The sequence below is a fragment of the Colossoma macropomum genome, unplaced genomic scaffold, assembly GCF_904425465.1.
Source record: "Colossoma macropomum unplaced genomic scaffold, Colossoma_macropomum, whole genome shotgun sequence".
Lineage (NCBI taxonomy): Eukaryota > Metazoa > Chordata > Actinopteri > Characiformes > Serrasalmidae > Colossoma > Colossoma macropomum.
In genome coordinates this window covers 1,004,986-1,030,000 of record NW_023495922.1, presented here as the reverse complement: position 1 = coordinate 1,030,000, position 25,015 = coordinate 1,004,986, and the positions used below count along the sequence as shown (strand labels likewise).

General features: G+C 40.7%; 11 non-coding genes across 11 annotated transcripts; 5 read left to right on the top strand and 6 right to left on the bottom strand.

Annotated features, from left to right (window-relative positions):
• The first annotated feature begins 138 nt into the window (after positions 1–138).
• Positions 139–220, top strand: trnas-cga. The gene has a single exon. It is a non-coding gene; the product is annotated as a tRNA-Ser (tRNA).
• A 2,100-nt stretch (positions 221–2,320) lies between these two features.
• On the bottom strand, positions 2,321–2,402 carry trnas-cga. The gene has a single exon. It is a non-coding gene; the product is annotated as a tRNA-Ser (tRNA).
• An 800-nt stretch (positions 2,403–3,202) lies between these two features.
• On the bottom strand, positions 3,203–3,284 carry trnas-cga. The gene has a single exon. It is a non-coding gene; the product is annotated as a tRNA-Ser (tRNA).
• Positions 3,285–4,983: 1,699 nt separating this feature from the next.
• Positions 4,984–5,065, bottom strand: trnas-cga. The gene has a single exon. It is a non-coding gene; the product is annotated as a tRNA-Ser (tRNA).
• A 745-nt stretch (positions 5,066–5,810) lies between these two features.
• On the bottom strand, positions 5,811–5,892 carry trnas-cga. The gene has a single exon. It is a non-coding gene; the product is annotated as a tRNA-Ser (tRNA).
• A 12,497-nt stretch (positions 5,893–18,389) lies between these two features.
• trnas-cga lies at positions 18,390–18,471 on the top strand. The gene has a single exon. It is a non-coding gene; the product is annotated as a tRNA-Ser (tRNA).
• Positions 18,472–21,487: 3,016 nt separating this feature from the next.
• On the bottom strand, positions 21,488–21,569 carry trnas-cga. The gene has a single exon. It is a non-coding gene; the product is annotated as a tRNA-Ser (tRNA).
• A 102-nt stretch (positions 21,570–21,671) lies between these two features.
• On the top strand, positions 21,672–21,753 carry trnas-cga. Its single transcript has one exon. It is a non-coding gene; the product is annotated as a tRNA-Ser (tRNA).
• A 909-nt stretch (positions 21,754–22,662) lies between these two features.
• trnas-cga lies at positions 22,663–22,744 on the bottom strand. Its single transcript has one exon. It is a non-coding gene; the product is annotated as a tRNA-Ser (tRNA).
• A 92-nt stretch (positions 22,745–22,836) lies between these two features.
• On the top strand, positions 22,837–22,918 carry trnas-cga. The gene has a single exon. It is a non-coding gene; the product is annotated as a tRNA-Ser (tRNA).
• A 656-nt stretch (positions 22,919–23,574) lies between these two features.
• On the top strand, positions 23,575–23,656 carry trnas-cga. Its single transcript has one exon. It is a non-coding gene; the product is annotated as a tRNA-Ser (tRNA).
• Positions 23,657–25,015: the final 1,359 nt, after the last annotated feature.

The following is a 25,015-nucleotide window of genomic DNA, read 5'->3' as shown; positions in this document are numbered from 1 at the left end:
GGGGATTTATTGCATCTTGACCATCAACGTTTACCACCTAAGCTACGGGAACTCTGGAGGAAAGGTAGTGAACTCTGGAGGAAAGGTCCCTCGTTTTGACGCCTTATGTCTGACTTGATGGGAAGGCTGTCCTGTTAAGCTGTGATGGCCGAGAGGTTAAGGCGTTGGACTCGAAATCCAATGGGGGTTCCCCGCGCAGGTTCGAACCCTGCTCGCAGCGACCTTTATAATGCCATGTAACACGTCCATGTAAAATTACCTGAAGACTAGATCAGTAATAAGTACCAGCGGCTCAAGATATAAAGCCTTTCAAAAGATCCGATTCTCCACCGAAGTTCCATACTGCAGAACTGAAAGTGAAACTAGAAGTGTTCCTAAAGACACGTTACACTATTAATGTTTATGAGTATTCTATATTTATACAGTAGCAAATACTGGACAGGCAACTCTCATCTTAGGACAAAATGTAGTCTATGATTGAGCTGAACCATCAGGGTCTTGTTCCTGGATATGGATTGATCCGAGTCTTGGACCAAACTGCAGTTTTAATATCACTCCACTGTTAGTAATAGAAACAAATGAGAGACGGAGGAGGACACAAGGAGACTCTCTTCAAGCTGTGATGGCTGAGGCGTTAAGGGGGAAAGAGGTCTTGCTGGACTTTTCCTTTCTCTTTTTTAACCCTCTAAATTCCACCCACGAAGGCCTTGCCAATTAGCTGATGACCGGAGTCGTGTGTTTTTCCTGAGAGCTGGATTCTGTAGAGCTTGGGCCACCTGGTCGTAAAATTTAGTTTAAAAGATATTAAGTTTGGCAGTCTTAACCAGCCAATCAGAGTGCAGCAGATATTAGCCAATTTGCCAATCAGTTTAAATCCAGGTCCAATGTAAACTTTATCATCATCATGGTGCTACATCCATGATTGATCTTTGGATGACATTCAGTATTCAGGATTCAGTATCTAGTATTCCATGTTCAAAATGAGCTCTTTTAACACAAGAAGTTATACTATAGCAAATACTTAACTGGTTTTGACCTAGTGAGCCTAAATCTGTAAAGAATTCTCAGCCTAAGAATAAATTTAGATTTAAATTTAGGGTTTAGAGCTAATCAAGGATTTGTTAATCTAGGTTTTTATTTTGCATTTTTATTTTTGAGTTGTGTTGCACCATTTCATTTTAAATACAGATTAACAAATCAGTGATTAAAGCCTTAATCTGAGATTAAAGCCTTAACCAGCTGTTAATTTTGATTGTCCGTCATGATGAATTCAGCAGTATAAACAGCAATATTACTCTCCACAATAATTGTTATTTATACTTTTTATTTTGAGTGAAAACTAGCACAGGGCTGCATCAGAAACAGCTCTCATGTGCAAAAAATAAATTCAGAGTCCATTGTTAGATGTGGCGTTGTTGAAGGAGCCTAAACTGCTGGTATCTGAATCAAAATATTTTTAATACAAACACTCTGTGTGTTATTCTGTAAGTTGCAGTTTTACAGTAACAGTAGGTCAATAATTACTTATATGTAAAGCCAAACACTGAATATTATTGGAGTAGTCTGTTAGCTATCTGCCAAGATGTTCATCCTAGATTAACTACTTCATATGTATATCGAGTATATTCACTCTCCTGCCTTCCACCTAATGACAGCTGGGATAGGCTCCAGCACTCCCCGTGACCCAGAAGGATAAGCAGTTTAGATGATATGTGTGTGTGTGCAAAAAGATAAAGCTCGGTGCACAAAGATTAATTCATTTAAACCTTGATCAATGATTTAATTAATGTTTAAGCTTAATCCTTGTTGGTACAACCCACCCATAGTCTATGAATGACTGATCTCTGGTCATCCTGAGATTGGTGGTCTTGGCTTTCCTTCAAGCAAGTTCTGGTAATGATGGGTTCATTTTGCAATGATTGCTTTCACTTGTGGTGGGGAAAAGGATAGCTGTGTGCAGGGGTGGAGACGGAATGCCTCTTATTCATACGGATCGAGGCATTCAGAGTTCAGAAAGCTTGTCTGAATTCACCACTGTTACTTCCCCTTTCAGCGAATTTTTAACTCACATTTTAAAAGTGGCTATGAGTAGGACTTGAATCTACACAGGAACAAGGTTTAACCACTTGGCTATAGAACCTGCTCAGGGAAACTCCATTAGTTATCTAGTCTAACACAGTAAATGCTCTGAGCTCTCAACACATCTGATACACCGCTTATCTGGTGGAGGAGTTCAGAGAGTGTCCATCTTTTCAAAGGGTTTGTTTTTTGAGCTGCATACTGAAGAGGTCTTGAGGAAATAACATGGCATTATAAAGGTCGCTGTGAGCAGGGTTCGAACCTGCGCGGGGAAACCCCATTGGATTTCGAGTCCAACGCCTTAACCTCTCGGCCATCACAGCTTGACAGCGACCTCATTTAGACCCTGGAAAGTGTTGGAGCGTTTCTATTGGAGGAGGTCTGAAAGTGTCAATGCTTTGCTATAATGTTATAGTGCTATAATGATTTGCAAACACTTTGGACTTCAAGTCTGATGCTTTAACCTCTCAGTTGTCACATCTTGAAAACAGTTTCTCTTCTTCCACTATTTAGACCATATGTGTCAGGCTTCAGTCCTCACGGGCCACAACACCGCAGTGCAGCACACTGCCTCACTAAAGACACTTGATTCAGCTCATCAGCTGATTAGCAAGACCTTCATGAACTGAATTCAGAGTGTTAGAGGAAGGTAAATGGTAATCTCTGCAGCACTTTGGCCTGGATGGTCAACAGTTTGGCATGCCTGATTTAGACCAAGACCAAAACTACCCTCATGGCTTAGACACTTGCAGACATATTTAGGACCCTGAAGGAATTTTGAGAAACAAAGCTCTCTCTGAACATATGATTACATTACATGGTGCATTACAAAGGTCACCATGAGCAGGGTTTGAACCTGCATGGGGAAACCCCTGTGGATTTCGAGTCCAACGTCTTAACTGCTCAGCCGTCAAAGCCTGCTGGCAAAGATCGATTTAGCTGGTTGAAACAGCTCAGGATTAAATGTCGAGAAGTTCTTTATAAAGCATTTTCTTACTATCTTGCAGGAAACCAGTTCTTTCAGTCTAGGTGGTTGTACTACCTTAATAGCTCAACACAGCACATTGAAGGAATTTCGAGGATATACTTTTTCTGTGGGTGTGTAACAAGACATCATAATGGTCGCTGCGAGCAGGGTTCGAACCTGCGTGGGGAAACCCCATTGGATTTCGAGTCCAACGCCTTAACCTCTCAGCCATCACAGCTGAAAAACGCCCCTTTAACAGGTTTTAGTCCACTCCAGTCTAAAACGGCTTCTTCATTTACTCCCTGAAAAGTTCAATTACCAAACTCTCCTGGGCTAAAGTGTACTGGCGGAATTTCAACAGCGAAATGTTCTCTTAGTTGTCTCTTTAGGAACAACCAACAAATCTTTAGAACCGGCTTGTTACACATCAAGTGATGTCAGTATGGCACACATTCAAGGGGTGGCAAAAAGATTCTAACTGATTCAGTCTTCAGTAGGTTCCTCAACCAACCATTTTCAAGGTCTTCATTAGTGGCATTGAGTGAAAAATAGTAAACATAATTTTGTGATCTACCACATTAAAAACACATGATTAAAGTCAATTTCTTAATGTCTCAGTTAGTGGAACAGCGTTGCAAAAGAGCAAAAAATGACCCCATAGGAGCTGATATTGTGTTGAGCTCCTGAGGAAACTAAAACTTGAGTTTCTTCAAGAGCTCAACACATCTGATCCAGCTCACAAACCGATCCGCAATCTACTCCGGGATCAGGTGTTTAGGGTAGGAAATGTTTGAAGCTGTGCAGTGCAGTGGGTCACCAGGAGGAGAACTAAGAAATTATGGTGTGAAAAAAGCTTGGAGGCATTATAAACATTGCTGCAAGGAAGTCGCATTGGACTTCAAGTCCAGCGCCTTAACCACTCGGCCATCACAGCATATTGAGTTCCCTTTCTTTCATGCTAGAGTGCTATACCACCTTAGGAACTCAACTGTGAGTATTGTACACTGAAACCTCATTGGGTTTTGAGTATAAGGCCTCAACCTCTCAACCACCATAGCTGGAAAACTATTTTGCATCATTAACACTGCAATTTAGTCCAGTCTTGTCTAAGGCATGTGGGTTGCCAGGAGGAAAGATTAAAATGTGATGTTTGAAGTTTCTGAAAGGCCATATAAACATCAATGTGAACAAGAAACCACTGAATTTCAAGTCCTACCAGGGGTCCTAGCCACCAGTACTGACTGGCCAACTAAAACTGTCTTTCATGTTACGCTAATAACATGTCTCTATAAACATATTCACAAACAGTGTCAGTGGTTTTGTTTTATCCTGCATCCTTCATTTTGTCAAGCATGTAGTTGGTTTCAGTGTCATGTCAAAAGTGTTGTGTTGCGTCTTGCGAGTACCGTGTTAGACACTGCTTGCTGCTTCCAAGACAGTGCTCTGTTTTCACACATCCACAGACTGAGAACAATGAAAGAAATCAGAGTAAGAGTTTACATGCACTGAAAAACCCCATTACTGAGCTAAAGCCCAGCTCTCTTTGTTGGATTGCTAAATATGCTGGTTTGGGTGTCGATCAGCATAACAAAAACCCACTTTTTTCCACAGGAGAGATACAGCAAAGCATTACAAACATCCAAACCCCCACTGGATTTCCAATGCTTTAGCCACAGCACATTGACAGACAATTCTTGTAGTCTAGTGCAGGGTTTCCCAACCCAGGCCCCCCAGATTGTCCACATTTTTGCTTCAACATAACTCCCAACAAGAAAGATGTGGACCATCTGGGTGGCCCTAAGGACTGCGTTGTGTCTAGAGAGTGTAAGTGATCTGAAAGGCTATAGCACTTCATTCCCTTAACTGTGACTTACGTATACTGATGAACTTTTAAGGATCTGCACTTCCATGGCTGTGTTATATGGCATTATAAAGGTCGCTGTGAGCAGGGTTCGAACCTGCGTGGGGAACCCCCATTGGATTTCGAGTCCAACGCCTTAACCTCTCGGCCATCACAGCCTGACCATGTGCTTTTTGCCTCTTGAGGCTGTGCAGTGGGTCAACAGGAGGCGGACTACGAAATGACGCTCTGAAGACTGACCAGAGTTCTTTATCAGGTTCATGTGTGTTGGGAGTAGGGAAAACACTAAACTGTGCTGGGCATACTCCAGGACAAGGGCTGGGAACCACTGGTCTAAACAGTGTAAATCGTCTGAAGGGCTAGTTTTGAGTTTTGTGATTTCATTTGAGGAGTTTAAGATGCAAAATGTAATTTTATGTGCTTTAATGCAATATAAACTTTTCTCTCCATCTACCGAAAGAGCTTAGAGTATGTCCATTGTCTGCAAAGGTGCTATAACATGTTATAAACTCTACAATATGTCTATTAGAAGGTGTAAATCAATATTTCACAGATCATAGTTTCAACTAAGCTTTGCACTCCAGCCTATTTGTTCTAGATCAGTGTTTCCCAACATGGTTCTCAGGGGTACCCAAGACGGGCCACAAGCTCTGCGGATGCATTCTACCTCATTAAACACACAATTGTAGTCATCAGCTAATTGGCTAGGCCTTTATTGGTGGAATAAAAAGAGTTGCAAAATATTAATCAGTTAACATTGTAGAGCAGTGAAGCCTAGAAAATGAAAGTGTGCAGGGACACCCAATTGGACTTTGAATCCAATTCCTGAAAGGCTATACCATTTTGTGAACTCAACAGCGTTGTACATTAAGGAAGTTTTAAGGACTTATGCATTATAAAGGTCGCTGTGAGCAGGGTTCGAACCTGCGCGGGGAAACCCCATTGGATTTCGAGTCCAACGCCTTAACCTCTCGGCCATCACAGCTTGAAAGTGTAGGCGATTCTGTTCCTCTCTATTTTTAAAAGAGGAATGATTTTCCCTTTGTGATGGAGTCTAAGACTAGTTCAGAATTTCCTTTTAACAAAGAGTTTAGAACTGGTTAAGCTGATATCTTTTGGGCTGAGAAAATCCAATTACTGAGACAAAATCCAGTTCTCTTTATTGAATTTCTAGGCCTTAAAAGTGCAATTAGTAAGATATTTAGTTTTAAACACTAAAAACTAAAATTGTCAACAGAATGTGAAGATATAACAGCTTTGCCGTTAAGTCAAAGACATCTATGTATCGTGTTGTAGCGATGCCTACTGAAGTTAGCATGCTGACCAGCTAGTCCCAGCCCATCCTGTCTCGTAATACCACTTTGTGCCTCAAGAGGCAATAGTGAGTCACTGTCGCGTCAAGTTTGCCATCAGTCCAGCATGAGAGGATGAAGAAGTAGCGCTAACCCAAGGGTGCATTATAGTAGTTTGATGCTGAAGTGAAACGTTTCTGGTTGACTGGTAAGTAAATAGCTGTTAACGCCTTAAATGGCAAGGGCCGTCCAGCAGGCCCACATTTTATTACAGACTTCTATAACCTAAGAATAGCTCGACTAGTTTGAATTGACGTCCCTGTAGTTACTGAATAATAAGCCTTAGTATGTAATAAGCCAGAGATTTTATGGGGTTAATGCTAGCAGTGGCTATTTAGCGATAACTTATAAAGTTAGCCAATTGTTTAAAGTTACTGAAAGTGTTAATACATTTGCTAAGTTAAAAGAGGGACTGTATATTTCCTTGTTTCTTATAATAGGGGTAGACACTACAGCTTTCTGGTGATATGTCGCCCCCTATTTGTTTGGAGTGTGAAATATGAATATGCCCGGTTGTGTCATCTTACATATTGCATCTTTAATCCAATTTCTGAGTAATTAGATAATGGAAAACTCCAGGTCTACATGAGTCAGGCAATTATTGGATTTCTGCTTTGCAACCGGCCAATACATTTATAGGAGAAGACATATCGTAAACATAATGTAAAACTCAAGCATCATGCTGTGGCTTTTTTTTTAAACATCGACTCACTTTAGCAGAAAATATGAATATGCACCATCTACAAGATGAAGAAAATCCTTCATTTCGTCAAGCATGTAGTTGGTTTCAGCATTACTCCAAAAGTGTTTTGTTGCCATCTTGCAGGTGCTGTGTTAAACGCTGCTTGCTGTTTCCACTGTTTTTGCACATATAGAGGCTAAAAAAAACCCCGAAAGAAATCAGAATGAGTACTGAGTCAAAATCCAGCTCTATCAGATTTCTAGGCCTTAAAGGTGCAATTTGTAAAAGTTTGAGTTTAAAACATTCCAAAATTACCTAAAATGATGAAAAGAACAGTTTTGACATTAGATCAAAGAGATCTATGTATAGTGTTGCAGAGATAACTACTGAAGTTAGCATGCTGACTTGCTAACCCCAGGCTATCTTGTCTTGTAATACCACTTTGCACCTCAAGAGGTGATAGTGAGTCACTGTAGCATCAAGCCTGCCATCAGTCCAATATGAGAAGATAAAGAAAGCAGCGTATTCTAACCTCTTGTCAATCATGTTGAAGGTATCACCCTCAGTTAGACCATTTAAGTACAGGTAGTTAATGAAAGGAACAGTAAACAAAACAATGGGTGAAGCTCTTGGCAAGCGACCATTATCACCGTTCCACCACTGGAGAATGGAGCTCTTGGCAAGTAAAGGAAAGTTTGATGCTGAACTCGCAACATTTCTTCTAGACTGGTAAGTAAAAAGCTGTTAATGCTAACATTGGATATGTAGCGATATCTTATAAAGTTAGCTTATTGTTTAAAGTTACTTAAAGTGTTAATACATTTTCGAAGTTAGAGGAGGGACTGTGCATTTCTTTGTTTTTTATGATAGGGGTGGACATCACAACTTTCAAGGGATACGTCGCCCCCTATTTGTTTGGAGTGTGGAGTATGAATTTGACAGGTTGTGTCATCTTACATATTGCTCCTTTAATCTGATCTTCGACATTGGAGTACATTGTTTACATGAACAATCGAATAATCAGATAACTGCCGAAATCTCTGCATAATTTTGCATTTTACCTCATAAACCCATGAACTGATATTAGCAGTCCTTTGCTAGTTGGTTTTGCCCTACTCTGCTAGTCTGAGTTGAATTTTCCTCCTGATTTTCCAGTTTAGAGATGATCTCCTGAAAATCCAGCTGATGAACTTCACGCTGCTCCATCAACGCTTTAGGTGTCGATGATATATGACATTCTTGGACATAATACTCAGTTCATTTCTTCAACAAGGTTAATTAAGCAGCGCTCGATCGGACCTGGGGTTAATCTGTGTGCCCACCCGACACATCTGTCGTTTATCAGCCTCATCCCCCCGTCTTCTTCTCCCATCAGTCATGAAGATTGGCTGACGGAGTGAAACAAGCAATTAAAACAATGTTCTGTATAACAAGAACAGCTCTTCAATTTATAACTCTAATCATCAACCATTAAAGCAATGAAATGTTAAGCAGCAACAGCAAGAACCAATAAGAAACATGCTAAAACAGGCTGGAAGATCAAAGCGTTAACATTTAGCACAAAACAAAACACCTACAAGGATCACTTAGACCTTCTTTCTTCACTGGGGCAGCTGATGATGGATGTGCTACTCAGGATTATTAAAAAAGGAAATACAGTGTGCTGGAGCAGCCATTGCTGGATATGTATTCTTAAATGAATAGATTAAGAAAGAAAAAGAAAGAAAGAAAGAAAGAAAGTGCTAAGGCATCTTTTGATTAAGTCATATTTTGCTCCAATAAAAGTAAAAAAAAAAGCTTTACTTAAATAAATAAGCAAATAATGAATAAATAAACAAATAAAGAAAGAAAAATTGCAAAGGCAGTCATAACTGGATAGGTATGCATACATTTACTAGATGTACTGGAGCATTGATTAAATACTGTTAGATTTTAATCAAATAAATAAACAATACATAAATAAATAATGTACTTGTTTATTATGTTAATGTACACTGGACATGTATGTATAAATAAATATTGTTACATAAATAAAGTTCAAACAAACAAACAAATAAACAAATAAAGCATGCTAGGGCAGCTATTACAGGATATGTATGGTTAAATAAATATGTTTAATTAAATTAAATAAAGTACAAATGAATGAATGAATGAATGAATGAATAAATAAATAAATAAATATAGCAAGTAAATGTGCTAGGGCAGCTATTACTTGATATGTATGTTTAAATAAACAGTATTAATGAATAAAGCTTAAGTAAATAAGCAAATGAATAAAAACATTGCATAGTCTTAAATACAATTAACGGCAATAAACTACAATTATTAATTTTATATTGACATCAATAGTCTTCATTGTGTGAAAGGGTGTGTGTGTGTGTGTGTGTGTGTGTATTGCAATATAACAGACTGAGACAGTAATTTTAATGTAGCTCGTGATGCTGATCTACAGGAGAACAGGAGCGCTGAGGCAGTGAATATGAGTGTGTGTGTATGTGTGTGTGTGTGTGTGTGTGTGTGTGTGTGTGTGTGTGTGGGTGTGTGTGTGTGTTAAACATCTCTCTTTTATTTACATGTCTCATCTATCAGGACACTTAACCCCCCGTGGCAGCAGGCTGTAATGTGGAGCAAGGCTTAGCCACTCGCTATAATTAGGCCCAATAAAGGTGCTCACTCAATCAAATCAGCCTGAACACACGTCCTGCCAATGAAGCCAATTTTCATCATATACACCCTGAAAATGCTATTTGCAGAAAAACAAATGAGTAGATAGATACCCTGCTTTTCCCTGCTAATCAAATAAATAAATGTAATTAAATGTAATTAAATGGTAAAGAGTTTAGTATAATGTACATTCAGTTCACATTTATATAACGATATACATCAAGTAGCATAAATCTTCCCATGTAGCGTCACTGTTCTGTTCATCTGGTGTAACTGACCAGGGTGGTGATGAAGTGACCCTTTAACACTCAATAAAGCAGAGGAAAAAGACAGCTGTTCATTTCTGGAAACACACACACTGTTTACACCACCTGACCCATTATACTAACTATCATCATTACGGTTATAATGAGGAATGTGCTGTTAAATGGTGATTCAGCATGTAAACCATTCTTAACTTGAACAAGCTAGTTAAGCTTGTTGACCAGCTGAGCTCGTTGAGCAGCATAGGACGTGTTTTGATTTAGTTTGATGGTTGACTTGGTCAGCATGACTAGGTTGACCAAGCTGGTCGACCTGCATGGTCAATCTGGTTGACCAGCATAACCAGCTTGACTAAGCTAGTTGACCAGCATGGCCAAGTTGACCAAGCTGGTTGGCCAGCATAATCATGTTGACCGTGCTAGTTGACCAACATGATCAATTTGACCAAGCTAGTTGACCAGCATGACCAAGCTAGTTGACCAGCATGGCCAAGTTGACCAAGCTGGTTGGCCAGCATAATCATGTTGACCAAGCTAGTTGACCAACATGATCAAGTTGACCAAGCTAGTTGACCAGCATGACCAAGTTGACCAATGCTGATCAGCTACCTATGCGGGTCAACCAGCTTGGTCAACGTGGTCAAGCTGGTCAACCAGCTTGGTCAAGCTGGTTATGCTGGTCAACCAGCTTGGTCAACTTGGTCATGCTGGTCAACCGGCTTGGTCATGCTGGTCAACTAACTTGGTCAAGCTGGGTATGCTAGTCAACCAGCATAACCAGCTTGACCAAGGTAGCTGATCAACATGAAAGGCATGACCAAGCTTGCTGACCAGCATTTAGGGATTCAGTCTCCTAAACCTGCCTAAGACTCGGTTACAGTAAGTCTTGTTCTATCAGTTTCCTAACAGGTCCTCCTGTTTCTTATACTGATGTTGTCTTTACACACAAAGCCTTTTATGCAAATGGGCACAGCTCAGCACGGTAATCACGATAAGTGACAATAAACAGTACGAGAGTGTGTGAGTGTGTGAGGAGGTGAGAGGACGAGCGGTGTCGAGAGGGATGACAGGCTGTCACTCTATCTTTTCTCTCCTCCTTTCTCACTCCATCAACAAGAAGCGGCTGTCAGCTTCCTATTTCAGCAAAATTAAACTAGCTTACGGTAAAGACATGGAGGAGGGGTGGGGGGGGCGACTGTGGGGGGCGGGGGTTGTGTAAAATATAGGCATTTTCTATTTGTAGTCAGAGATGTAGAGATTTAGTAGTCTGTTTATTTAAGATGCTGTTTTGTTTTGTGAACACTGTTTTGTGGGACTGAAAGGTTTCAGAGATATTCACATTGCGTTAGAGCAGGTTTCTGATGTGACAGAGAGACACGTAGAAAGACAATGAGGGACATAACGAGAAAGAGATAGAGAACCAGAGACATAGACAAAGAGGGACACATAAGAGAGACATTAAGAGAGGCAGGGACATAAAAAGACATCAAGACTTATAAAGAGACAGAAATATATCAAAGGGGACAGAGAGAGACGTGAAGAGGCAGAGAGACATGAAGAGACAGGTTTAAATAGAGGAACGTTAAGAGATATAGAGAGACAGAGATGGACAGAGAGACATAGAGAGACAGAGAGTCGGAGAGACAGACAGACAGACTTACAGACATAAAGAGAGAAATTCATAGAGACAGACAGAGACAGAGGGGAACATAAAGTGACAGAAGGACAAAGAGATAGAGAGAAAAATGGAGACAAACAGACTTATGAATTAAAACACAGAAAGATGTAAAAAGACAAAAGGGTATAAAAAAGATGGAGAGAGACATAAAGACACAGAAGAACTTAGTGACAGAGAGACAGACATAGAGAGAGACAGTGATAGACAGAGTCAGAGAGACATAAAGGGGCATAGGGAGACAGAGAGAAACAAAGAGACATAAAGAGACAAAGAGAAACATAAAGAAAGTGAGACAGAAAGACATGGAGAGACATAATGAGACATAGAGAAACATAAAGAGACAAAGAGAGATACAGAGAGACAAAGAGACATAGAGAAACAAAGAGACAAAGTGAGATACAGAGAGACATAAAGAGACAAAGTGAGATACAGAGACATAAAGAGACAAGGCAAAAAATAAAGAAAGTGACACAAAGAGAAACAAAGAGACAAAGAGATACAGAAAGACGTAAATAGACTAAGCAAAACAAAGAAAGTGAGACAGACAGAGAAATATAAAGAGACAAGGTGAGACATCAGAGAGAGACCTAAAGAAACATAGAGAAACACACAGAGACAAAGAGAGACAGAGAGACATAAAAAGAGAAACATACAGAAAGTGAGACAAAAAGAAATAGACAAAATGAGACAGAGAAACATATGAGACAAAGAGAAACAAAGAGGCAAGGTGAGACAGAGGGAGACAGAAACATAAAAAGACAAAGAGATACAAAAAGAGACAAAGAGAACATAAAGAGAGACAGAAAGAGACAGAGACAAAATGAGATAGAGAAACATAAGAGACAAAAATACAGAGACATAAAGAGACATAAAGAAACATAATGAAAGAAAGAGAGATGCAAAAAGACAAACATATATAGAGAAACATAAAGAAAGTAAGACAGAGACAGAGAGACATAAAGAGACAAAAAGAGATATAGAGAGACAAAGTGAGACAGAAGGAGACACGGCAGTCTGTTTTGCATGAAATATTTCACTCCGTCACAGATTCCCCTCTGTCACAAGTTCCTCTCCATCACAGGTTCCCCTCCATCACAGGTTCCCCTCCATCACAGGTTCCCCTCAATGTTATTTGACACACAAAAAAATAAAATGCAGTGGTGGACAGTAACGAAGTAAATGTAATTCATTACTGTACTTAAGTAGTTTTTTGTGTATCTGTACTTTACTGAAGTTTTTCCATTTTGAGCAACTTTTTACTTTCACTCCACTACATTTCAGAGTCAGATATCTCACTTTTTACTCCACCACATTATGATAAATCTGTTGTTCCTTTTGGTTTATGTGTGTATAAAAACGTAACATGTCAAAACAAAAGAAGCGCGAAGCAAAAACACCAATCAGGGCACAGCGGTCACTATGTTTTGAGCTTGTTTTGACCTGTTGGTCATACCGACCCAGTGCAGCACACGGTTCAACATCAGTGCAGCAGCGTGAAATTCTGGGAGAGTCTATTCCACATAAATGATGAACTAACCTAACTTTGTGTAAACAGACCACAATACAGAAATATGTACACATATGCAGTTGTGACTGATGTGTCTTTATTCTGAATTTATACAAACACATTTCATTTTATAGTAAATTTGTTTTGTCTAGTTTATGTTTATGAACAGAGACCTACAGATGCAGTTTAGTAAAGGAAACTCATTTGTGAACCTGAGTTTAAAGTTTTTATTAAACTTCAAATAAATCTTAAACTGAAACTTTGCTTGTTTGTAAAAAGTTATTTCAGAGCCACTCAGTTCTACCTGATGGAAACTGTTTGCCTTCAGTGCTTATGATTTTAATAGTCATCAGCGTCACTAATTAATGACATTCTATTAAAAGACTGGTTTACCAAGAGTGACACTGGAGTATTTTCACTTAAAATGAGTTAATGAAGCGAGTCTTGTTATAAAAATGATAATAGGACATTAAAGTCATAATTAATCTTTTAGTACTTTTACTTTCCATACTTAAGTACATTTGAAGGCAAATACTTTTGTACTTTTACTCAAGTGGAGGTCTAAAGGGAGGAACTTCTACTTTTACTGGAGTAATACTTTACCTTGGGCATCTCTACTTTAACTCGAGTACATGATTTGAGTACTTCGTCCACCACTGCTAAAATGTAACTAAGGTGGAAAAATCTGTTTATTAATAAGAACAATAAGTATTTGAAACCGTAGAAGACAGAAAAACGTGATTTGGTGACATGAAGAGAACATTTCAGGTTAGCATGTCCATTTGGCACTGACCTCGTGGAGTGACTCATGTGGTGAAGGGGGGGAGGCGCATCATCAGGCAGATGAGCCCCTTCCTTTTGACATGCTAATGGCTCTAAACTGATGAATACACCTCACTCATTCCCTCCGGCTCAGAGCCGTCGCTTTATCCAAACGCTCCGACCTCCAGCCATCATCCATCCATCAAACTCACGTCCTCCCCCTGCATGTAGCCCCGCCTCCTCACTGCAATCAGCTAATTCTCTCTCTCTGGGGCTCACCCCCCCCCCGCCGTCCGCTGAGGCACCGGTCCACCGCGTGTCCACCCTCACTCTTAATCTGCTCTAATGAAGTCCTGATCCACCAATTAGACCCAATCACTGCAGGGCAGCAGATAGATAGGGGGGGTGTCACTGGTCAGGCTGCCAAGAGTCAGAGTTATTAGCTTGATGCTAATACATTACACATAGCCTGGAGTGAGACAAGGACAAAACAAGGACTTTATAAACATAAACTCACAGGAGGCCATTGTTTTGCTAGTGGACGCTTTCTTCAGTGTGGACAGGGAGTCATTTATTGGGCTGTGGATGAATTTGTAAAAATGATGAGAGTATCGTATTAGCATGGCTTAGCAACTGTCTCAAAGAACCAAATTAGCTTATCTGAATGCTAGATGCTACTTTTTAGGACTGACATTCATGCTAACTTTCTGACGGGAAAAATTACCTGAACAAAGTGACAATTTCAGTGGAAATCACCGCAAAAGTAAAGCAAGTTTTGGTAACACTTTCTATGAATGTCACCTTTGTAAGCATCTATAAACACATTCATAAGACATTATAAACATAGCTATAAGTATTTATAAAAATGCATTATACAAAGGTGACATTCATAGAAAGTGTTACCGAAGTTTTTTTAGCATAACACTTCATATAATTCTTCCGGTAACACTTTCTATGAATGTCACGCTTGTAAGCATCTATAAACACATTTATAACATGTTATAATGCCTTCTTACGGCATTATAAACATGATTATAAACATTTATAAAAATGAATTACACTGAATTACGCTTCATAGCCATGTTTATTATACATTATGAATTGTTAATATAATGCATTATAAATTGTGTTAATAACATGTTATAATGTCAGTGCCAAAGAAGTCAGTCCCAGCTTGGAGAGCGTAAAGTAAAGACAAATACCAAGCTAACGGTGGTGTACATTACCTTTCCCACATTGGGTAAAACACTGATGGCAGCACTAGTTTAAACTCTGACATTTGAAGCCTGTAATGTGCTTTACTGTGAATGTTTTAGTGTTTCAGTAAATCCTTCAGTAAATACTTCAGCTTGAAGCCTCACTCTTAACACTGGAGGAGACTTTAGTACAGTACGCTTCACTTTACTTAGAGCGGACAAATACAACTTATGAGCTCTCATAATTTGTTATGAACAGTACTTAGAATGCATTATGTTAACAATTCATAATGCATTATAAACATGGCTATAACATGTAATGCATTTTTATAAATATTTATAGCTATGTTTATAATGTCTTATGAATGCATTATAACATGTTATGAATGTGTTTATAGATGCTTACAAAGGTGACATTCATAGAAAGTGTTACCATTCTTCCCAACGCAACTGTAAATGAATACATAAATAAGACAAATAAAAGCACATCGTCAGTTGGAAGCAGTTATGTGGTACATCTATCTTTATTTTGTGCTTATACTGTTTTATGGTTGGTGAGTTAGCTAGCTTGCTAGCACCCAACTTGGGCAGTTTCCTCAGTCTCACCACAGTATTGTTAGCAAAAGCTGAAATGCTAACGCTACTGAAAAACATAGAACCTGTTCCTGTTGGTTCCTGGTGGTTTTGTAATGTGTTTTGGCTTTTCTTGATGTGTTGATATCACAATGTAAAAGATTCTAATAGTTTAAAGTGACCTGTGACTGATTCTAGATGATTTTGATTGTTTTCTAATAGAATATAAAGGTGTTCAACAGGAAACCAGTGGTCTCTAACGGTAACCATTAAACCAGTTCTATTCGTAAAAAAAAACATCAACCTTGCTCTGCCACCCACTGGCCACTTTATTAGAAACACCCACCTTGTACTTCCACTCACTGGCCACTTTATTAGAAACACCCACCTTGTAGTTCCACTGACTGGCCGCTTTATTAGAAACACCAACCTTGTTCTTCCACTCACTGGCCAGTTTATTAGAAACACCAATTTTGTTCTTCCACTCACTGGCCACTTTATTAGAAACACTGACCCCGTACTTCCACTCACTTGCCACTTTATTAGAAACACCAACCTTGTACTTTCATTCACTGTCCACTTTATTAGAAACACCTGCCTTGTTCTTCCACTAACTGGCCACTTTATTAGAAACACCTACCTTGTTCTTCCACTCACTGGCCACTTTATTAGAAACACCAACCCTGTACTTCCACTCACTGGCAGCTTTATTAGAAACACCCACCCTGTACCTCCACTCACTGGCCACTTTACTAGAAACACCAACCTTGTTCTTCCACTCACTGTCCACTGTATTAGAAACACCAACCCTGTTCTTCCACTCACTGGCCACTTTATTAGAAACACCCACCTTGTACTTCCACTAACTGGCCACTTTAGTAGAAACACCAACCTTGTTCTTCCACTTACTGGCCACTTTATCAGAAACACCAACCTTTGTAATTCCACTCACAGCAAACGGTGCATCAACCGATGAGTCTCTAACTGTACGCCAGCAAGATTCTAATAAAGTGAGCGGTAAATGCTGCAGACGTCCACTTCACATTGAGAAAAGTAACAAAGGTACGCGTCCCAGACGCTTCGTTTATGGACCACCTGTTCTGAATCCTGCATGTTCTCCTCCCCAAAGTCACCTGAATGATACAGAACTCGAGGGCTGTTAAGACATGATTAACGCGTCCGGACAGGTTCATTTGAGCTTCATCCATCAACTCTTATGTTTTTTATGATTTTTACGAGTCGTTGGACGTGTTTGTGTGTGTGTGTGTGTGTCCGCTCCTCAGTTTACACCACCTTCTTGCCCACCTCAGCGTTTTCCCTCCGTCGCCCAAAGAGAGTTGTGATGCATTTAAAAGCATCAATAACACCCAACCTACGCTGACCCCGAGGCAAATAAAAAGTTATTGATTCTCCCACCTTATTGCCGCCCCACCTCTCCACCTCCCAAATAAGACTTATTGTTGCCTCCCGTAATACACTTTTACCTAATCACTTGGCAACATATGAAAAGGTGGAGGGGAAAAAATTAAAAGCGCTCACCTTCGCAGATGAAATTAGCCCAAAAGCTGTTGCAAATCAATGAAATCGATGCGGTCAGCTTAACTGATGCCCAATCGGCCACTCGCGATCTCGCGCCTCGCCTTAACTGCCCCCAGGAGCCCCGTTGGCGCGTGCGCTGTTTTGTCCACTTTAATTAAATTACAGAAAGGCGACAGGTTTCCAAAACGCCGAGAGCATTGCTTTGGCACGCGCCCAGTAATTAAAGCGACACCCTGCCTGATTGCTGGAACGCGCCCTAAATGAACTCATTATGCATCTTAACCTAAACGCTTTGCTCACTTCTGGAAGCTGGCCTGGGCCAAACACGGCGGTTTAGATGTGTTTCTTCAGGAATAAGGAATCAAACTGAGATAAAATAAGGTAAATCAGACTTTCACTGGCCACTTTATTAGAAACACCAAATAAGATAAACCAGGTAGCCCCTCACTGGCCACTTTATTAGAAACACCAGATAGATAAGTCGGGTAGCCCCTCACTGGCCACTTTATTAGAAACACCAAATAACGTAAGTCGGGCAGCCCCTCACTGGCCACTTTATTAGAAACACCAAATAAGGTAAGTTGGGTAGCCCCTCACTGGCCACTTTATTAGAAACACCAAATAAGGTAAGTTGGGTAGCCCCTCACTGGCCACTTTATTAGAAACACCAAATAAGGTAAACCGGGTAGCATTTATTAACCTTTAAGGTGTTTCTTTTTGCATATTTTAGTTATCGAGATTTAAACAGAGTCATTAGCAGGTCTGGCTCTAGCCATTCTGGGCCTAAGCAGGATTTTTAACCCTGGCTAACTAATTACAATGACTTCCACAAGCTAAGTCTACATTAGATACATTTATAACTGGCTTATTTGTTTGTTGCTCATGATCAGATGCTGGTTTGAGGATGTAACCATATACATTACAGATACCCTTCTCAGCATTCTGGATCCAAGGCTCTCTTGCTTCCCAGCCATATTTCAACTAAGTTGGATCTAAAGCTGGTTGGGACTTTTTTACCATCCTAAATGCTTTATGATGGTCCAAATCCAGTCCTGGAGATCTACCACTCTGCAGAGTTTAGGTCCAACTAAAACCACACGTGATCCAGGTAATTAAGGCCTTCAGGGTCATCTGTCTATATGGGCCAGGGTGTGTTGGAGCTGAACTCTCCAGGGTTGTAGATCTCCAGGACCAGGACTCAGCCCCCTGGTGTAAATGATGAACCTTCTGAAGACAAACTGGCAAGCAAAAGAACGTGGTTGCCAAGCTGTGATGGCCGAGAGGTTAAGGCGTTGGACTCGAAATCCAATGGGGTTTCCCCGCGCAGGTTCGAACCCTGCTCACAGCGACCTTTATAATGCCGTGTAGTACAACCTCAGAAAATGTAGCTCCCCCGAAGTTCCTCATTGTACAACATTCACAGTTCAGTTAACTGACTTCAAAAGATTTACTTTCTCTAGAACAGGGTCAGGGTTGGTGAACATGAGTCCAGTCCCGGTTTTCCTACTCAAACACATCTCAGTCAACAGCAGCTAATTATCAGGTACACTCTCAGAAATAAAGGTGCTAAACAACCCTCTTGTCACTGGAGTGGTACCCTCAAGGGTGCATCTCAGTACCTTTAGTCAGGGAACATAACTGAACCATAATCCACTGAAATGATATGTTCTAAGCTGTACTGACTCCACACACCCCGTCTCGTCTCCAGGACTTTATTTTACTGTTCTGTTTTAAAACATTCGGTTATAAAAAAGGTACAAATACAAACTTTTCACCTGGAAGCACTTATTTATGCTTCACAGTTTGGCCTTAAAACCACTGTTGTACCTTTTGAGGGTACATTTATATTGTATGTATCATGAGAAATGTTCCTGCACAGAACCTTTATTTCTAACAGTTTATGAAAGTTTAACTTGAAATCCAAATCCAACAAATTTCAACCTGTCAATATAAGACATACATTTCTATGTTTTTAAGTATCTTTTTGATTCCTTTTAAAGTGAAAATTGAAAAAACATTTTTTATGTCACTACCAAGTGGCAAAATACAGGGGGTCCAGGGGGTCTGGGACCCCCTTATTGACCTCTTGGACCCCCTGAATGTCTCATCCTGAAAATTCTGGGGGGTCTTGAAACATTAACTTACTGTGATGTTATGTTGTCTGATTAATGTGTGTAAGGCCGAATTCCCAAACTAGAAGAATAACTGTTAAACCAAACATTTTGCTGCCACTGAAGCATCAGTGCTGTTATGACGAGTCAGTTAGCAGCCAGGCAACGCTGGAGAAGCCAGCCAACATGGGACCCCTGAGTATTTCACACACTGGCCACTACCAAATCACAAAGAGTTTTAGTCCATGGCCGGAGCTTAATTTTAGCCCTGCCCCTGCATATAGAGGCACACAGACAGACTTAAAGAGACAGAGAGAAGCAGTGAGAGACGTAAGGAGACAGGGAGAAAGGAAGAGACATTGAGAGACATAAAGAGACAGAAAAAGAGACAGAGTGAGACAAAGAGATAGAGTCTTAGAGAGCCATAAAGAACCAGAAAGATAGAGATGGAGAGTCTTAAGAGAGACATAGAGGAACATAAAGAGACAGAGACACAAAGACAGAGAGAGTCTTAGAGAGACACAAAGAGGCATAATGAGACAGAGAAAGAAAGAGACAGAAAATCTTACAGAGACATAGAGACATAAAGAGACAGAGAAAGAGAAGGGGAGAGACAAAGATACAGAGAGAGTCTTAGAGAGACATAAAGAGACAGAGAAAGACAAAGAGAGACTAAGAGACAGAGAGTCTTAGAGAGACAAAGAAAGACATAAAGACACATAAAAACAGAGAGACAGAGAGTCTTAGAGAGACACAGAGAGACATAAAGAGAAAGACAGAGAAAGACTAAGAGACAGAGAGTCTTAGAGAGACACAGAGAGACATAAAGAGAAAGACAGAGAAAGACTAAGAGACAGAGAGTCTTAGAGAGACATAAAGAGACAGAGAAAGAGAAAGACAGAGAGAGAGAGACCGAGAGTCTTAGAGAGACAGCAGGGTTACCGTACGTTCACACTAGCAGGCAACAAAGCGTCAGTCATTTCCAGTCATTTCCTCCAAGCGAACGCGATTTGTAGCTGCAATTAAATGACAAGCAACACAGCGACAAGTCGAGTTGAAATTTTCTCACCTTTATGCAAATGAACTATCACGTGTTTGAGCCAATCAGATAATGTAACTGATCAGCTCAAACTAAATCCTCGGACCCCGGAAACTCGCATTGGGTCCAAGGTCCCCAGCCTCTGTTCTCTGAGCATTTTATTCCTATTGGCGTTCGTTCCTATTCCCAATAGCATCTCTCAAAATATGGAAGAGAAACTTATAAACTTGTAGACTTATAATCACATTTCATATTTTAAACCAAACGGCAACACGTACATAGTATATATTTTACAATTTCTTGTCAGAAGCTTGACAGTGGAGCCAACATGCGACAGCAAGAGCAGCCTTTGAGCACACCCACAAGAGACAAAGTTCAGGCGACGTTAGCGACATGTCGCCTCCTAATGTGACCGTATGGGAACTGATCAGTAACTAAACTGTTGGCTCACTTTACGATCGCATTTGAACGATGAATGAGAGACAATGTCTTCACGAATGATGTAGCCTGGGAGCGCTAAACAGCTGTCAGTTCTTATTGTATAAAAACCCCCTGAGGTGAGACTGTCTTAGTCTAGAGAGTCTGAGGGGATACACCACTTCACTTACTGTACTGTGACTGTTGTACACTGAAGCAGTTTTAAGGATCTAAGTTTCTCATGGATGTGTTATAACGCATTATAAAGGTCGCTGTGAGCAGGGTTCGAACCTGCGCAGGGAAACCCCATTGGATTTCGAGTCCAACGCCATCTTCCTCCACATCGATGCTGCATCCTCCTTCACCCCCAAGTTATAGGGGTCCGAGCACCAACAACGATTTGTGCAGACCAAAACATTGCTTGCTGTCATCTCGAGATAACAACTTTTGTTTTCTTAAGATTACAAGATAACTAACTTGTTATTTCAAGACATCAACTTTGTTATGTAGAGGTAACAAGATAATGACCTCGTTATCTCAAGATAACAATCCAGAATATTATAACTACCTCATGGCCTCTCTGGACTTCTGTAAGAACCTGCCTGAAATCGGACTGAAGTGCACTGTTAATGTAGCTCCTTTTAGCAGTAGAGAAGGGAGAGTAATGAGGGATGATGATGCTGCTTATATAAACAGCCCTGAGGTGAGACGGTCTTAGTCTAGAGAGTCTGAGGAGCTACACCACTTCACCTAGGATCTAAATTTCTCATAAATGTGTTATAACGCATTATAAATATCGCTGTGAGCAGGGTTCGAACCTGCACGGGGAAACCCCATTGGATTTCGAGTCCAACGCCTTAACCTCTCGGCCATCACAGCTCGACAGGCGCACTTTGGCATCTTCCTCCACATCGATGCCGCATCCTCCTTCACCCCCAATTTATACCGACTTGTGCAGCCCAAGACAATCCTTGCTGTCAAGCTGTGATGGCCGAGAGGTTAAGGCGTTGGACTCGAAATCCAATGGGGTTTCCCCGCGCAGGTTCGAACCCTGCTCACAGCGACCTTCATAATGCGTTATAACACGGCCACTGAAAGTGCAGCTCCTCAAAACTCATTCAGGTCTCTCTTAGTGAAGTGACACTATCCTCAGACTCTCGAGACTAAAGGGAACTGTTAAGCGACTTCAAGCCATGTTCACAGTGATGTTCATAATGCTTGGCAGCTATTCCAAGCTATCTTTACAGCACTGTTCCTGAGACCCACTACACTACAGATTGATTCATTCAGATCACATTGATCCAGGGAAAGGTTGCAGATCAGCTGATGAACCGGCTCGTGTGTGTTGAGGAAACTCTTTTTAAACAGAGAAAGAACATTGGCTCCCTACACGCTTGGAAAGAGTTTTTAATGAGCTGCAATGCACATTCTCACCGCTAGATGCCACTATATTGTATTTAATGCGCCACTTGGCCATTGCAGCCCGTTTTGAGATTGCTACTCTTAGTCGCTACCAATAGTAGCACTCAAAATATGGAAGAGAAACTTATAAACTCGTAGACTTGTAATCACATTTCATATTTTAAACCAAACGGCAACACGTACATAGTATATATTTTACAATTTCTTGTCAGAAGCTTGACAGTGGCACCAACATGCGACAGCAAGAGGAGCCTCGAGCACACCCACAAGATGTGACCATATGGAAACTGTTCAGTAACTAAACTGTTGGCTCACTTTACGATCGCATTTGAACTATGAATAAGAGACGAATTCTTCACGAATTATGTAGCCTGGGAGCCCTAAACAGCTGTCAGTTCTTATTATATAAAAAACCCTGAGGTGAGACTGTCTTAGTCTAGAGAGTCTGAAAGGCTGCACCACTTCACTTACTGTACTGTGACTGTTGTATCCTGAAGCAGTTTTGAGGAACTGAATTTCTCATGGATGTGTTCTAACGCATTATAAAGGTCGCTGTGAGCAGGGTTCGAACCTGCGCGGGGAAACCCCATTGGATTTCGAGTCCAACGCCTTAACCTCTCGGCCATCACAACTCGACAGGCGCACATTGGCATCTTCCTCCACATCGATTGCTGCATCCTCCTTCACCCCGACTTGTGCAGACCAAGACGATCTTTGCTATCACGCTGTGATGGCCGAGAGGTTAAGGCGTTGGACTCGAAATCCAATGGGGTTTCCCTGTGCAGGTTCGAACCCTGCTCACAGCGACCTTTATAATGCGTTATAACGCGTCCACTGAAAGTGCAGCTCCTCAAAACTCATTCAGGTCTCTCTTAGTGAAGTGACACTATCCTCAGACTCTCGAGACTAAAGGGAACTGTTCAAACCATGTTCACAGTGATGTTCATAATGCTTGGCAGCTATTCCAAGCTATCTTTACAGCACTGTTCCTGAGACCCACTACACTACAGATTGATTCATTCAGATCACATTGATCCAGGGAAAGGTTGCAGATCAGCTGATGAACCGGCTCGTGTGTGTTGAGGAAACTCTTTTTAAACAGAGAAAGAACATTGGCTCCCTACACGCTTGGAAAGAGTTTTTAATGAGCTGCAATGCACATTCTCACCGCTAGATGCCACTATATTGTATTTAACGCGCCACTTGGCCATTGCAGCCCGTTTAGGGACTGTTACCCTTAGTCCGCGGGAGATGAGGGACTTCATTAAGTAAGGAGTTCAGGGCTGCTACATTTTCAAAGCATGCGTTATAACGCATTATAAAGGTCGCTGTGAGCAGGGTTCGAACCTGCGTGGGGAAACCTCCACATCGAGGCATCACCTCTCATTTATAGGGGTCCAAAAACCAAAATCGACATGGGACCAGATCATAAGGCTTCACGCCTGTCAGTGATGGCATGCCAGCTGTGATGGCCGAGAGGTTAAGGTGGTGGACTCGAAATCCAATGGGGTTTCCCCGCGCAGGTTCAAACCCTGCTCACAGCGACCTTTATAATGCCATGTAACGTCGACCGCATTAGCGGTAGCTTTCATGCTAATGAAGAACAACTAAGCTGGGGCAGATGTGGGAGACTCTGCAGTAAGGTCCAGGAGTAGAGGTGGTGACCTCCCCCAGAAACAGCGTTCGGCAGGAACTCCAATCTCCAACTTCACAGCACCGTTTCTTAGTCTCCTTCACTGCACAGTTTCTCTGACCGCACTGCTCCCCCTATTGGCCAGGGTTTGCATTACAGCGACTGAAAATAATTAACTATGAAAAGTCTAAAGTCTTTTAAGAGGGTAGAATGATGTGACTTGGTGTAAAATATCACTTAAACACTGTATTACTGCGGTGTATGAGATGCTTCTGCACCAGCTGTGTTTTGTAGTGTTTATTTTGTGGGCGGAGTCAGTAGTATAGAACAAAAACACTGTGTATTGTCTTTAAATGGAACGTAGAACAGCATTTGCTTATACCACTGTTCATTTTCTAGTAACTACTATGAATTCTAAAAACAGGAAGCCATGAGCAGTAATGTTACAGTGATGTTATATATATATATGTGATATATATATATATATATATATATATATATATGTATATATATATTATGCCAAAGCCTTATCAAAACTATCATAAAACAGTGTCTCAGACATCAGGCAGTGCATTCATAATCATTTCATGTAATAACGTTCTGTAAGGGGGCTTTTAGAGGTGGACGTCTGGTTCCTATCACCACCACTGTGAACAATTCTGACTCTGTAAGTTTATCTAGAACAGAGCGTTCTCTGTTTACTCTGTTTACATCTCAACCAATTTATTATGCAGAAATTTTGAAAAAAACCTCTTTTAAACATCTTTCAGAATGAATAATGTGTGTCTCTCATTATTCTCTCATTGAGTATTTTTAAAAGTGGATCAGCCAATCATGTTTTAGAACTGGAACTGTCAGTTTTGTTATCAGTAACTGCTATAAAATATTTAGGAGCCAAACCGCTATGAGGCCTAGAGCCCCCTCGATTCACCAAGAAGCCCTATGAGGAGCATGTAGTATTTATAATTTAGTTTATATGGTATTTATTTTGTTTTATTTATACATTAAGTTATTCAGTTGGCCTTTTAACTCACTTCTGTTCTTAACAGAATGAATGAGGTATCATTTCTGTTTCATCCTTGAATACAAATGGTCATGATCATGTCTGTAAGATGTTGTTAGAGCCTCCAAAAGTTCAGAGAGAAACCTGCACAGATCAGGTGGATTTATAATAATAATTAATTATAATAGAAAAATAGTAAAGTTCGGGTGAATTTCAATGGGGAGTGTAAAAAATGATCTTTTGGCGCCACCTGGTGGCAACAGCGAG